The following is a 12,331-nucleotide window of genomic DNA, read 5'->3' on the forward strand; positions in this document are numbered from 1 at the left end:
GGAAATGGGAAACACACAGTAAAACCCCGTTAGGTTGTATGCTGAAAAACTTCCCCTGTGCATTCCAGGGAGATGTGTATGGCATAAGGTTTCAGCCAGGAAAGCTTAGGATGCTTTGTGAGTTAGAATGGCCAACTTTTGGCGTGGGCTGGCCCCAGGAGGGTACTTTGGATCCCTGGATCATCCATAAAGTCCATGATGCAGTAACTGGAAATCCAGGGCATCCAGACCAATTCCCCTACATCGATGCTTGGGAAAACGCTGTGAGCCAAAACCCACCTTGGTTAGGGAAGTGCGTGACTAAAGAAGCTAGAATTTGCTTAATGCAGAAACCGAGAAGTGCCGTCCCAGGGACCAGACCAAACAATCATTGCATCGTGCAAAGGACACAGAGAAAGTGCATCCCAAGTCCAGTGCTAATCCGCCCATTTTAGAAGGGCCATACGAACATGAATTTCCACCACCTTATGCGATGACTCCCACCCCAGCAATACTAAGGAATGAAAATGAGTTAGTCTCCCTAAGCAGTGCCCTGTTGTCGTCATCCACATGGGGAAGTGCGATGCCCACACCATCCCTGCCGCTGCTTTTATCACCATCAGAGAGGGCACCTATACCATCCCCACAGTTGCCTTTATCACCATCTGCACCCGAGAGCCCTACGCCATCCCCACAGCAGCTTTTACCATCTCCACAGTGGTCTTTGGCACCTTCGCAAGGGAAAATGCAGACCAGCTGCTTTTACAGCCGGTTGCCCCTGGCAACGCCGCTGCAGCGCTGCCCCTCAGTCAGGAAGGAGACGCTAAGAGATTGCAGCTCAAACCACAGGGAGCCCTGGGGGCAGAGGGAGCAAAGGAAAAGACTGCCTTCTAGCTACCACTCTGTGAAGCCCAGACCCCAATCTTTTACGATGCAGATGGCCAGGTTCAGGGGGGAAACCGGACATTCATCTATCAGCCCTTTACAACAACAGATCTCTTTAACTGGAAAAGCCACACCCCACGATTCTCAGAGAAGCCTCAGGCCATGACAGACCTTTTCCAGTCCACCATACAAACCCACAGACCCACAGGGGCTGATTGTAAACAACTTATAATGACTTTATTGAACTTTGAGGAGAGAATGCCTGTCATGCAGGGAGCTCTAACCTGGCTTAGAGAGCACCCACCTGAGGGATAATATTGGAAAGTGATCAATACACCCGCTTGCAGTTCCCAGAGGAGGACCCCCTGTGAGATCCAAATAGCACCATCGGGCTCAACCGACTAGAAATGTTCCATAGGGCCTTAGTTGAAGGATTCAAGGCGGGGAGCTGCAAGGCAGTGAATATGGCAAAGACCAGTCAAATTCTACAGGCTCTGGATGAGAGTCCTGCTCAATTCTATGAGAGACTGTGTGAAGCATTCCGTGTATACACGCCCTTTATCCCAGACGCTCCTGAGAGCCAAACAATGGTCAATGCAGCATTTGTTGCCCAGTCACAGACTGACATCTGGAGAAAGCTGCAGAAATTAGATGGGTTTGCTGGAATGAATATCTCTCAGCTCATGGAAGTAGCTACTAAGATCTATGTCAACCGTGATGTAGAAACAAAAAGGGAAGAAATTAGAAAAATGAAAAAAAAAGGCAGATCTTCTGGCAGCAGCCATTGTGGAAAAATCCATTCCTGTGTCAAAGAAGGTAACCTGGCAAGGCCCAGCCCCAAGGAGAGGGAAAGGCCCACGTCTAGAGCAAAATCAGCGTGCATACTGCAAAGAGGATGGGCATTGGAAGCGAGAGTGTCCTAGCTGGCCACTTGACCCAGCCTCTGCAGCCAAAATATTAGCCAGAAAGACCAGTGGGGCATCACAAACCAAATGCTGGGTCCATAAAGGTTCAGGGAAAAAACCTGCAGATCAGATCATTGGGCTGGCAGGAATGGAGGACTCTGATAGAGATTATTAGGACAGACCGGGCTCCTATTCTCTTGGCCCCAAGGAGGCTATGGTTGGAGTCCAAATTGGGGGCCACACCATACATATGATTGTTGACACTGGGGCTCAACATTCTGTAATGACCAAGCCAGTTGGGCCTCTATCAAAAAGACACGCCACTATCGTAGGGGCAACTGGCAAAAGTGCCCAGCGGCCCAGGACCTGCAACACTGGGGGAAAGGAGGTCACTCATGAATTCCTTTATCTTCCAAAGTGCCCAGTCGCCCTCCTGGGTCAAGACCTGCTGTCTAAACTACAGGCTGAAATTACCTTTAATGCCACAGGGCAGTCCACACTGACACTGGGGCCACAAGACCCTCCGAAAGTAGCGCTAACCCTTCCTCTGCAGGAGGAATGGAGACTGTTTTGCCTCAGCGAGACTGGCCAATCCATGGCCATGCAGCTCCCCTTTGAAGATATGCCTGAAGTATGGGCAAAGGGTAACCCAATGGGGATGGCACATGACATTCCTCCAATTATTATTGAAATAAAGCCTACGGCCAGTCCAGTAAGCATAAGGCAACATCCAGTTCCACGCAAAGCACAAGAAAGGGTCCAGCTACATATTCAGAGATTGCTGAGTGAGGGCATATTGAAGCCATGCCAGTCTCCGTGGCACACCCCACTCTTCCCAGTTAAAAAGGCTGATGGAGATTACCGCCCAGTCCAGGACTTACGAGCAGTAAATTCGGCAGTAATAACCCTTCATTCTGTGGTTTCTAATCTATATACTCTTCTCAGCTTAATACCCTCATCGGCAATCTACTTTTCATGCCTAGATCTTAAGGATGCCTTCTGCATTAGGGTAGCACCCCTGAGCCAGCCGATTTTTGCCTTTACATGGGAAAATCCAAACTCAGGTGAAAAGCCACAGCTGACATGGATGCGATTGCCTCAGGGATTTAAAAATGCACCCACTATTTTTGGACAAGCCCTGGCCAGTGATCTCAAATCCTTTAAAGCAGAAAGCCATAACTGTTTTTTTCTCCAGTATGTTGATGATCTCATGCTCAGAAATTCCACCTATCAGGACTGTGCTGGTGGAACCTATGCTCTTTTAAAACATCTACAGCAAAAGGGCTACCAAATATCTAAGAAAAAAGTCCAAATCTGCCTACCTCAGGTCAAATATCTAGGTTACAAAATAACACAGGGGCGCCGTGAATTGGGACTTGAAAGAAAGAAAGTGATCTGTAGTCTGCCTGAGCCCAACACATGCTGGAAGCTGTGAGAGTTCCTTGGGGCAGCTGGATTCTGCCACAATTGGATCCCCAATTTTGGGGTCCTCACGTGCCCTTTATATGAAGCCACAAAGGGGGGAGATCATGATCCCCTGCTCTGGGAAAGCCCACAGAAAAATGCTTTCACTGCTCTCAAACAAGCTCAAATGGAAGCACCGAGCCTCGGACTTCCAGACCTCAGTAAGCCATTCTACCTCTATGTCCACAGCCGCCAAAGCATCGCAGTAGGAGTACTCACTCAATACCTCGGTTCCTGGCAAAGACCCGTAGTGTATCTATCCAAACAACTAGACACTGTAGCCCAGGGATGGCCCTCATGTTTGCAAGCCATAGCAGCTGTAGCCATGCTTACAGTAGAAGCTACAAAACTAACTCTTGGGCAGCCTATTATTGTCCAGGTTCCAAATGCAGCAATCACAATCTTAGAAGCCAAAGGAACATATTGGCTTACTAACAGCCGCCTCGTTAAATATCAAACACCATTATGTGAAAATCCATCCATCCAGCTGGAACTTGTAAAAACCCTAAATCCAGCCACCCTGCTACCCATGGAGCCAGGGGTTCCAGCCCATAACTGCCTGGAAACATTGCAAGAAGAATATTCCAGCCAGCCAGACCTCCAAGACCACCCACTGGCAAATCCTGACATGGAATTCTTCACGGATGGGAGTAGCTTTATGCAGGGCAGCAATCTGCGAGCAGGATATGCTGTAGTAATATCTGAGACCACAGTAGAGGTGCAGCACCTCCCAAATAACACATCAGCACAGAAAGCTGAACTCATTGCCCTCACCCGAGCCTTGCAACTTGCAGCCGGAGCCAAAGTTAACATCTACACAGACTCCAAATATGCCTTTCTTACCCTGCATGCACATGGAGCCTTATATAAACAAAAGGGACTCATTAACTCGGGAGGGAAAAGCATTAAATATGGCACACAGCTCCTGGAGCTACTAGATGCAGTTTAGGAGCCTGTCAAAGTAGCTGTAATGCACTGTAAGGGACACCAGAAAAGACACAGCCCCATTGCCCAGGGAAATTGGAGGGCAGATGCTGAAGCAAAAAGAGTGGCATGGGAGGGATCCCTATCTGAAAACCTGGCCACCGCTCTCATTCCTCAACCCCTTAATTATCAGAACATCCAGTATACACTGCCTGCTCTCGCCCCGTAGCCTTTGAGTCACCGAGAACCACAATATACTCAAGCTGAGAGAGAGTGGATACTCTCTGAGGGTGGGACACAAGGAGAAAATAGATGGTGGACATTGCCTGATCACAGAATAGTTGTGCCACAAATATTAGCAGCAACTGTAGTTCAAGACTACCATGAGAACACACACTTGGGAAAAACCCAGCCTTAAGGAAGTATTAGAAAGATTCTTCTACATCCCAAGAGTAGTCACTATCACCTGTACTGTATGCCAACGGTGTGTGACATGTGCAAAGAATAACCCTCGCCAGGGGCCCACAACAGCCCCAGGAGTCCAGAGAATTGGTAGTATGCCCCTCGAAGATCTAGTAGTTGATTTCACTGAAATGCCACGATCCGGAGGCTATAAATATCTCCTACTCCTAGTTTGCCCATTTTCTGGCTGGGTGAAAGCCTTTCGCACTCTAACACAAAAAGCTGAAGAAGTAGCCAAGGTTCTCCTCAGGGAAATCATTCCTCACTATGGGCTACCGCTCTCAATTGGCTCTGACAATGGACCTGCCTTCGTCTCTGAAATCACTCAAAAGATTGCAAAGGCACTGCGCATCCAATGGAAACTGCACACCACTTACCATCCTCAGAGCTCAGGAAAGATAGAATGAATGAACCGTACAATAAAGACTTATATTGCCAAGATTTGCCAAGAAACTGGACTAACATGGGTGCAGGTACTTCCAAGTGCTCTCCTACAAATTCAAGCCAGCCCAAGCTGAAAACTAAGCCTGACCCCATATGAAATCCTCTTTGGGAGGCCTCCTCCCTTAATCAGAAATATAGAAGGGGATTTCAGAGAAAGAGGAAACTTATCAATAGCTCAGCAGATGATCAACTTAGGAAAAACCCTACATAACCTGCATCACTGAGTCCAAGAAAGCACCCCATAGCTTAAGCAGCCCCGTACACCCGTACAAGCCAGGAGATGCAGTTTGGGTCAAGGACTGGAAGTCAGCTCCACTAACCCCTCGATGGCGAGGACCCTATCTTGTCATTTTATCCACCCCCACTGCAGTTAAAGTAGATGAAATCACCCCGTGGATACACCATAGCTGAGTCAAGTGAGCTGCCCCAGAGTCCTGGACCTGTATTCCAGATACCCATAGCTCAACCAAACTCATCTTGTGAAAAAGGGGAACACAGAGCCCTGCTCCAGTCACACCCCAGAAGCTGACTGATCCACACACGGCTGAAGATTGAGGAGGGAACACCGAGTCCTGCTCCAGTCACAACCCGGAAGCTGACTGGTCCATGCATGGCTTAAGATTGAGGAGGAAACACCGAGTCCTGCTCCAGTCACACCCCGGAAGCTGACTGGTCCATACATGGCTGAAGATTGAGGAAGGAACACCGAGTCCTGCTCCAGTCACACCCCGGAAGCTGACTGGTCCACGCACGCCTGAAGATTGAGGATGGAACACCGAGCTCTGCTCCAATCACACCTTGGAAGCTGATTGGTCTATGCACAGCCAAAAATTAGGAATCCGGTTTAATCCGTTGCAATGCCCCTTCAGCTATTTTTCCTACTTCTAGCCCTAACCCTCCCCCGGTCCCAGGTCGGTGCCACAGAGTGTGAGCCATGTATTCAAAAGGTGCATACAGGGGCCCATGTCAACACCACATTAATATATCATAGTCATTACACCTGCAAGGACCAGATAACCACCTGTCAGTTTCAGGGAATCTCCTATAGTGTCTGTAACGCATCTGGCCAAATAACCTGCTATGATCCTACACCCCCAACAGTCTCCTGTAAATGGGAAATAAGAGTGCTTGATCAAAATGGGGATCTACTTTCCTCCACCCCAGTCACAAGCCAGAAGCAATGAGTGTCCCTCCTATTTGACGCATGTCAAACTATAGACTCCAGGATACCATGGAACACAGATTGTGGTGGGCTCAGCTGGGAGCAAACATATACTCATAGCAATAAGTACATGTGCGCTCCAGAAATCGGAAGTGCAGCCCAAGAGGGGGTTGGCTTTTGGTGCAAATACATAGGTGCGTCCTACTGCCCCTACTGGTCTTGTGTCACCTGGTCCACCTGGAACACAGACATAGCTAAACAAACAGCTATCCTCACCAAGGGTTTGGCCCTGGCTAACTGTCCATGTGGTCAATGTAACCCTTTAAACCTCACCATCCTTAAACCTGAATCCTGGCAGACTCAGGGAGTCTGCATTGATGGTAAAGGAATAGACCTAGGAGCCTACATCTGGGTTGGGTATCAGGAACACCCACTCACAAGTAAGGCCCATTCTGTGTTCCACTCCTTTTATGAAGAAATGGAAAAGCCCTTTTCCATCCCACAAGCAGCAAGAAACCTCTTTATAAGCCTGGCTGAAGTGGTGGGGGCAGCCTTAAATGTCTCCTCATGCTATGTATGTGGAGGCACTAATATGGGAGACCAATGGCCCTGGGAAACCAGGGAATACAATTACAGCCAATCATATGATGCAACTGACCTCCTGGCTGTCCCCCAAGATAGTATGTGGCCCTTACAAACTTCTGTCATAGGAAAATATTGTGCTTCAAGGGCCTGCCTAAGCTCCTCTATAGCTGTTGGAAATCCAACATGTACAGGGGGAAAATTCCAAAATTATACCACAAATACAACAGAGCCTTGGGGAACATGGAATGAATTGGACCCCATTCTCATAAATCGGACTTTCCCCAAATTAATCACGGTGTGGAACTCCACTGCAAAGGGCCCCTTTACTGCCCCAAATGGTTTGTAATGGATTTGTGGAAAGGTTGCATTCTGAGAACTGCCGTGAAACTGGTGTGGAACTTGTATGCTTGGTACAATAAAACCCTCCTTCTTCCTCATTCCCTTAACAGAAGGGAAAGAGCTAAGCCAGCCAGTATATCAAAACATAAGGGAAAAAGGGTTATCACTACCTGGGGAGGTGAAGAATGGCCCCCTGAGCATATAATCCAATACTATGTGCCAGCAGCAACTTGGACAGAGGATGGCATGTGGGGTTATCGAACCCCTATCTATATGCTAAACTGAATCATCCGCCTACAAGCTGTGGTAGAAATAATAACTAATGAAACTGCCCATGCACTAAACTTACTAGCCCAAGAGCAAACTAAATTCAGAAATGCTATCTACCATCTTGCCCTAGACTATCTCTTAGCAGATGAAGGGGGAGTTTGTGGAAAATTCAATCTCTCTAACTGCTACCCTGAATTAGATAACACTGGAAAGGTTATTGATGAAATAACAAGTGAAATAGTAAAAATTGCTCATGTCCCAGTGCAAACCTGGAATGGTTGACATTTAAATAATCCCTTTGGAAGCTGGCAGTCAATAGTAAACAATTTCAAGCTTCTACTGGGAATAGTTGCCTTCTTCATAGAAGCATGCACCATCCTTCCATGCCTCCTCCCTTTCATCATAAACAGAATGAGCACCCTAATAAATTGTATAGTAAGGAGGCAAACAGCCGCCCATCTCATGGCTCTATATACATACCAGTCAGTCCAGAGGGACTCAGACAATAGTGATGCCAAAGCTTAATAACGTAAGCTTGGCCTCAAAGGGGGGAATATGATATAGCCTGTGCATAAATTCAAAATTGTTTCCAAGAGTACCTAGTCCCCAAAATGGCCAAATAAGTAATATAGGCCCTACAGTCTTTGAATGTTCAGAAAGGATGTAAGACAAATGTGTATTCAAAGTTGCATCCAGATATGCTAATTCAAGTTCACCAGAAATGTGGGGGATATACTAATTCAAACTCACCTGAAATATGGGGGTACTTTAATTCAAAACTTATCTGGTTCTCAGACAAACACTTAACTAACAAGGAAAGTCATTTTCTTTCATAAAAGCACCATTTAACTCCCCACCCTTATATCTTTTCTGTATAAAAGGGAACCCAAAATTCTATTTGGGGCTCGGTTTTTATTAGAACAAGAGTCCGCCTAGCCCGGCCGGTCGAAATGAACCAACTTCCTTCTCGGTACTCTCGTGTCCTGGCCTTCAATACCGCGCACACTCAACTTCTCTACAACAATATGGGCTTTGAATGTTCAGAAAGGATGTAAGACTAAATGTATATTCAAGGTTGCATCCAGATGGAATGTGGGCAAGGTGTTAATTCAAGCACACCTGAAATGTGGGCGATATGTTAATTCAAAACCTTAATTGAAAACCTATCTGGTACTCAGGCAAAGACTTAACTAACAAAGAAAATAGTCTTCTTTGATAAAAGCACCATTTGACTCCCCACCCTGTATAAAAGGAACTTGAAAATCTTGTTCAGGGCTCAGGTTTGAAACAGAAAGCTCCCGAGTCTAGTTGGCCATCAATAAATCATTTTTACTTCTATACACAAATAATTGAATTTCTCTCAACTTCTACAACAGTGTGCTAAAGCAATTATATTTTGGAACTTGTTTTAATATAGCCTGTGCATAAATTCAAAATTGTTTCCAAGTGTACCTAGTCTCTAGAAATCCAAATAAGTAATAGAGACCCTACAGTCTTTGAATGTTCAGAAAGGATTGAATGTGTATTCAAGGTTGCATCCAGATGGAATGTGGGGGGGGGGGATTTTAATTCAAGCTCACCTGAAATGTGGAGGATATGCTAATTCAAGCTCACCTGAAATGTGGCCAGTTGGGCCTCTATCAAAAAGACAGGCCACTATTGTATGGGCAACTGGCAAAAGTGCCCAATGGCCCTTCCTTCAAGCCAGCACCTGCAACATTGGGGGAAAGGAGGTCACTCACAAATTCCATTATCTTCCAGCGTGCCCAGTCCCCTCCTGGGTCAAGATCTGCTGTCTAAACTGCAGGCTCAAATTACCTTTGGTGCCATGGGGTGATCCACCCTGACACTGGGGCCACAGGACCCTCTGAAAATAGCGCTAACCTTTCCTCTGCAGGAGGAATAGAGACTGTTTTGCCTCAGTAAAACTGAGCCACGCAGCTCCCCTTTGAAGATGTGTGTGAAGTATGGGCAGAAGGTAACCCAATGGGGATGGCACATGACATTCCTCCAATTATTATTGAAATAAAGCCCTCAGCCAGTCCAGTAAGCATAAGGCAGTAACCAGTTCTACGTGAAGTACAAGAAAAAGTCTGGCTACATATTCAGAGATTACTGAATGAGGGCATATTGAGGCCATGCCAGTCTCCGTGGCACACCCCACTCTTCCCAGTTAAAAAGGCTGGTGGAGATTACTGCCCAGTCCAGGACTTATGAGCAGTTAATTCAGAGTAATAACCCTTCATTCTGCAGTTTCTAATCCATATACTCTTCTCAGCTTAATACCCTTATCGACAATCTACTTTTCATGCCTAGATCTTAAGGATGCTTTCTTCTGCATTCACGTAGCACCCCAGAGCCAGCCAATTTTCACCTTTATTTGGGAAAATCCAAACTCAGGTGAAAAGCAGCAGCTGACGTGGACGCGATTGCCTCAGGGATTTAAAAATGCACCCACTATTTTTGGACAAGCCCTGGCCAGTGACCTCAAATCCTTTAAAGCAGAAAGCCATAACTGTTTTCTTCTCCAATATGTAGATGACTTCATTCTCGGAAGTCCCACCTACCAAGACTGTGCTGGTGGAACCCATGTTCTTTTAAAGCATCTACAGCAAAAAGGCTATCGGGTTGTCTAAGAAAAAAGCCCAAATCTGCCTACCTCAGGTCAAATATCTAGGTTATAAAATAATGCAGGGGCGCTGTGAATTGGGACTTGAAAGAAAGAAAGCGATCTGTAGTCTCCCTGAGCCCAATACCCACCGCAAGCTGTGAGCGTTCCTCGGAGCAGTTGGACTCTGCTGCAATTGGATCCCCAATTTTGGGGTCCTCACGCGCCCTTTATATGAAGCCACAAAGGGGGAGACTGTGATCCCCTGCTCTGGGAAGGCCCACAGAAAAATGCCTTCACTGCTCTCAAACAAGCTCTAATGGAAGCACTGAACCTCAGACTTCCAGACCTCACTAAGCCGTTCTACCTCTATGTTCACAACCGCCAAAGCAGCGCAGTAATATAGGCCCTATAGTCTTTGAATGTTCAGAAAGGATGTAAGACTGAATGTGTATTCAAAGTTGCATCCAGACGGAATGTGGGGGGGAATTTTAATTCAAGCTCACCTGAAATGTGGAGGATATGCTAATTCACGCTCACCTGAAATGTGTGGGGGGGGTACTTTAATTCAAAACTTACCTAGTACTCAGACAAACACTTAACTAACAAGGAAAGTGGTTTTCTTTAAAAAAGGCACCATATAACTCCCAACCCTTATATCTTTTCTGTATAAAAGGGAACCCAAAATTCTATTTGGGGCTCGGTTTTTATTAGGACAGGAGTCCGCCTAGTCTGGCCAGTTGAAATAAATCAACTTCCTTCTCAGAGTTCTCATGTCCAGGCCTTCAATACCACATACACCCGACTTCTCTACAGCAGTTTATTTTTTCTTTCCAGACAGGAAGACAGTCTGGTAACAACTGCTTTCTTATTTCTGGCAACAGTAAATAAAGGATAAGTATTTTGTAAAAACAAACAAAAAATAACTGTTTGGCTCTGACATATAAAATCAAAGGAAAATCATTTACTCTCTCCATTGCTAGGGGGCGTATTATTCATCAGATGGGTTCACCCTTGTCTCTCCAGCCTCCAACACAGGTCTTCATTTAGGAGGGGTAGAGGAGCACCCTGCTCTTCTATACCATCTGTGTTGATGTAAACTACTCCTCACCCAGTAAGGCTATTTATTTCACAGCAGCAGAAAAGGAGAGCGCTTTCTGTCCTTCAGAAACTGTTAGAAGGGTATTCATAACTTCCACAAGCATGTAGCACAGTGACTCCAGTCAATCATGCTCAAAGCCAATGGAATGAAACAATAAAGGACATTTTGAACGTGCTAAACAGTTTTTAAGATTTTTTAATTTAATTTTTTCAAAACATTATCCAACATTATTTCCCAAACCCCTAAGTGCACAACCCTATCGAAAGTTCTCTTAAATCCCTAAGATTATCTACCAATGCCCTTTCCCAGCTATGCCTGCTTTCTAAATTGTTACAGTTTTCTGAAAGGAAGACCCATCATAACATGCCTAGAAAACACCCCAGTTTAACTCTTCCATCAAGAGCGGTCATGTGACATTTTTGCTATCTTTTGCTTATCTTAATAAAGTCAAAGCTGACATTCTTCACTAATATTTAAGATTTGTACTTGCAAAATTTCCCATGTCTCATTGGGATATCATGACCCAGACTCTGCAAATAAATCGCCATTACCTGATGAAATGTCTGTCTGTCTGTCTTCATGTCCTGGGAGCTTCTGAGAAGCAGCTGTCAGTGGAGCATGCTCTGTCCTAAACAGCTCAGAAGATGTTGCAATCAGAAATTTCTCAACTGGAGGCAGATTAATTAGGGCTACGAATATGACAGATGCTGCCCAGACAGCCTAGTTGGGTGAGTCCTTAGAATTGATGGTAAGACAGCGTCAGTGGTACTCCTGCCAAGCCAGGCCCTGAGTACCTCAAGGATCAGAAGAAATGGGAGCTTCTCAGCACAATATAGACTCAGAAAATAATTTTCATCTAATGGTGTATGCAATGACCCTAGTCATAAAAATACCTCTTTTTAAGATACCTAATTGCCCTATTCACTTATGTGCAACGTTTTTAATGCTATGGCATTCCAAATTCCTGCTCTGGCTTTCCTAAAATTTATTCTACCTAGTTATATAAACTGGGTATTAGAAATGGCAGGAAACCCAGAAAATACTATATTCAATTATTTCACACAAAGCCTAGAGAGAATCTCATTCAAAATCTCCAATTAGGTAAAGGCAGAAACAGGCTTTTTACCAACTCTCCAACCTCTTTCCTACAACATAACAGCTCTAGTGTCTGAACTAGTTGGAAGTTTGGTATTAGACAACCT

General features: G+C 45.6%; 1 protein-coding gene across 2 annotated transcripts in view; it reads right to left on the reverse strand.

Moving 5' to 3' along the window:
• LOC101410765 (lipase member K) overlaps positions 1–11,732 on the reverse strand; it is a 61,021-nt gene extending 49,289 nt beyond the window's left edge. The window contains exons 1-2 of one of the 2 annotated variants that reach the window (XM_058298838.2): positions 11,681–11,725; positions 9,034–9,130 (exon numbers count right to left, since the gene is read on the reverse strand). The gene's annotated coding sequence lies outside the window, so the exon portion shown is untranslated. Of the gene's footprint in view, positions 1–9,033; positions 9,131–11,680 lie in introns of both variants that reach the window. The other variant, XM_058298839.2, reaches the window with a different exon arrangement.
• Between the last annotated feature and the right edge of the window lie 599 nt (positions 11,733–12,331).

Source organism: Dasypus novemcinctus, chromosome 6 (assembly GCF_030445035.2).
Source record: "Dasypus novemcinctus isolate mDasNov1 chromosome 6, mDasNov1.1.hap2, whole genome shotgun sequence".
NCBI lineage: Eukaryota > Metazoa > Chordata > Mammalia > Cingulata > Dasypodidae > Dasypus > Dasypus novemcinctus.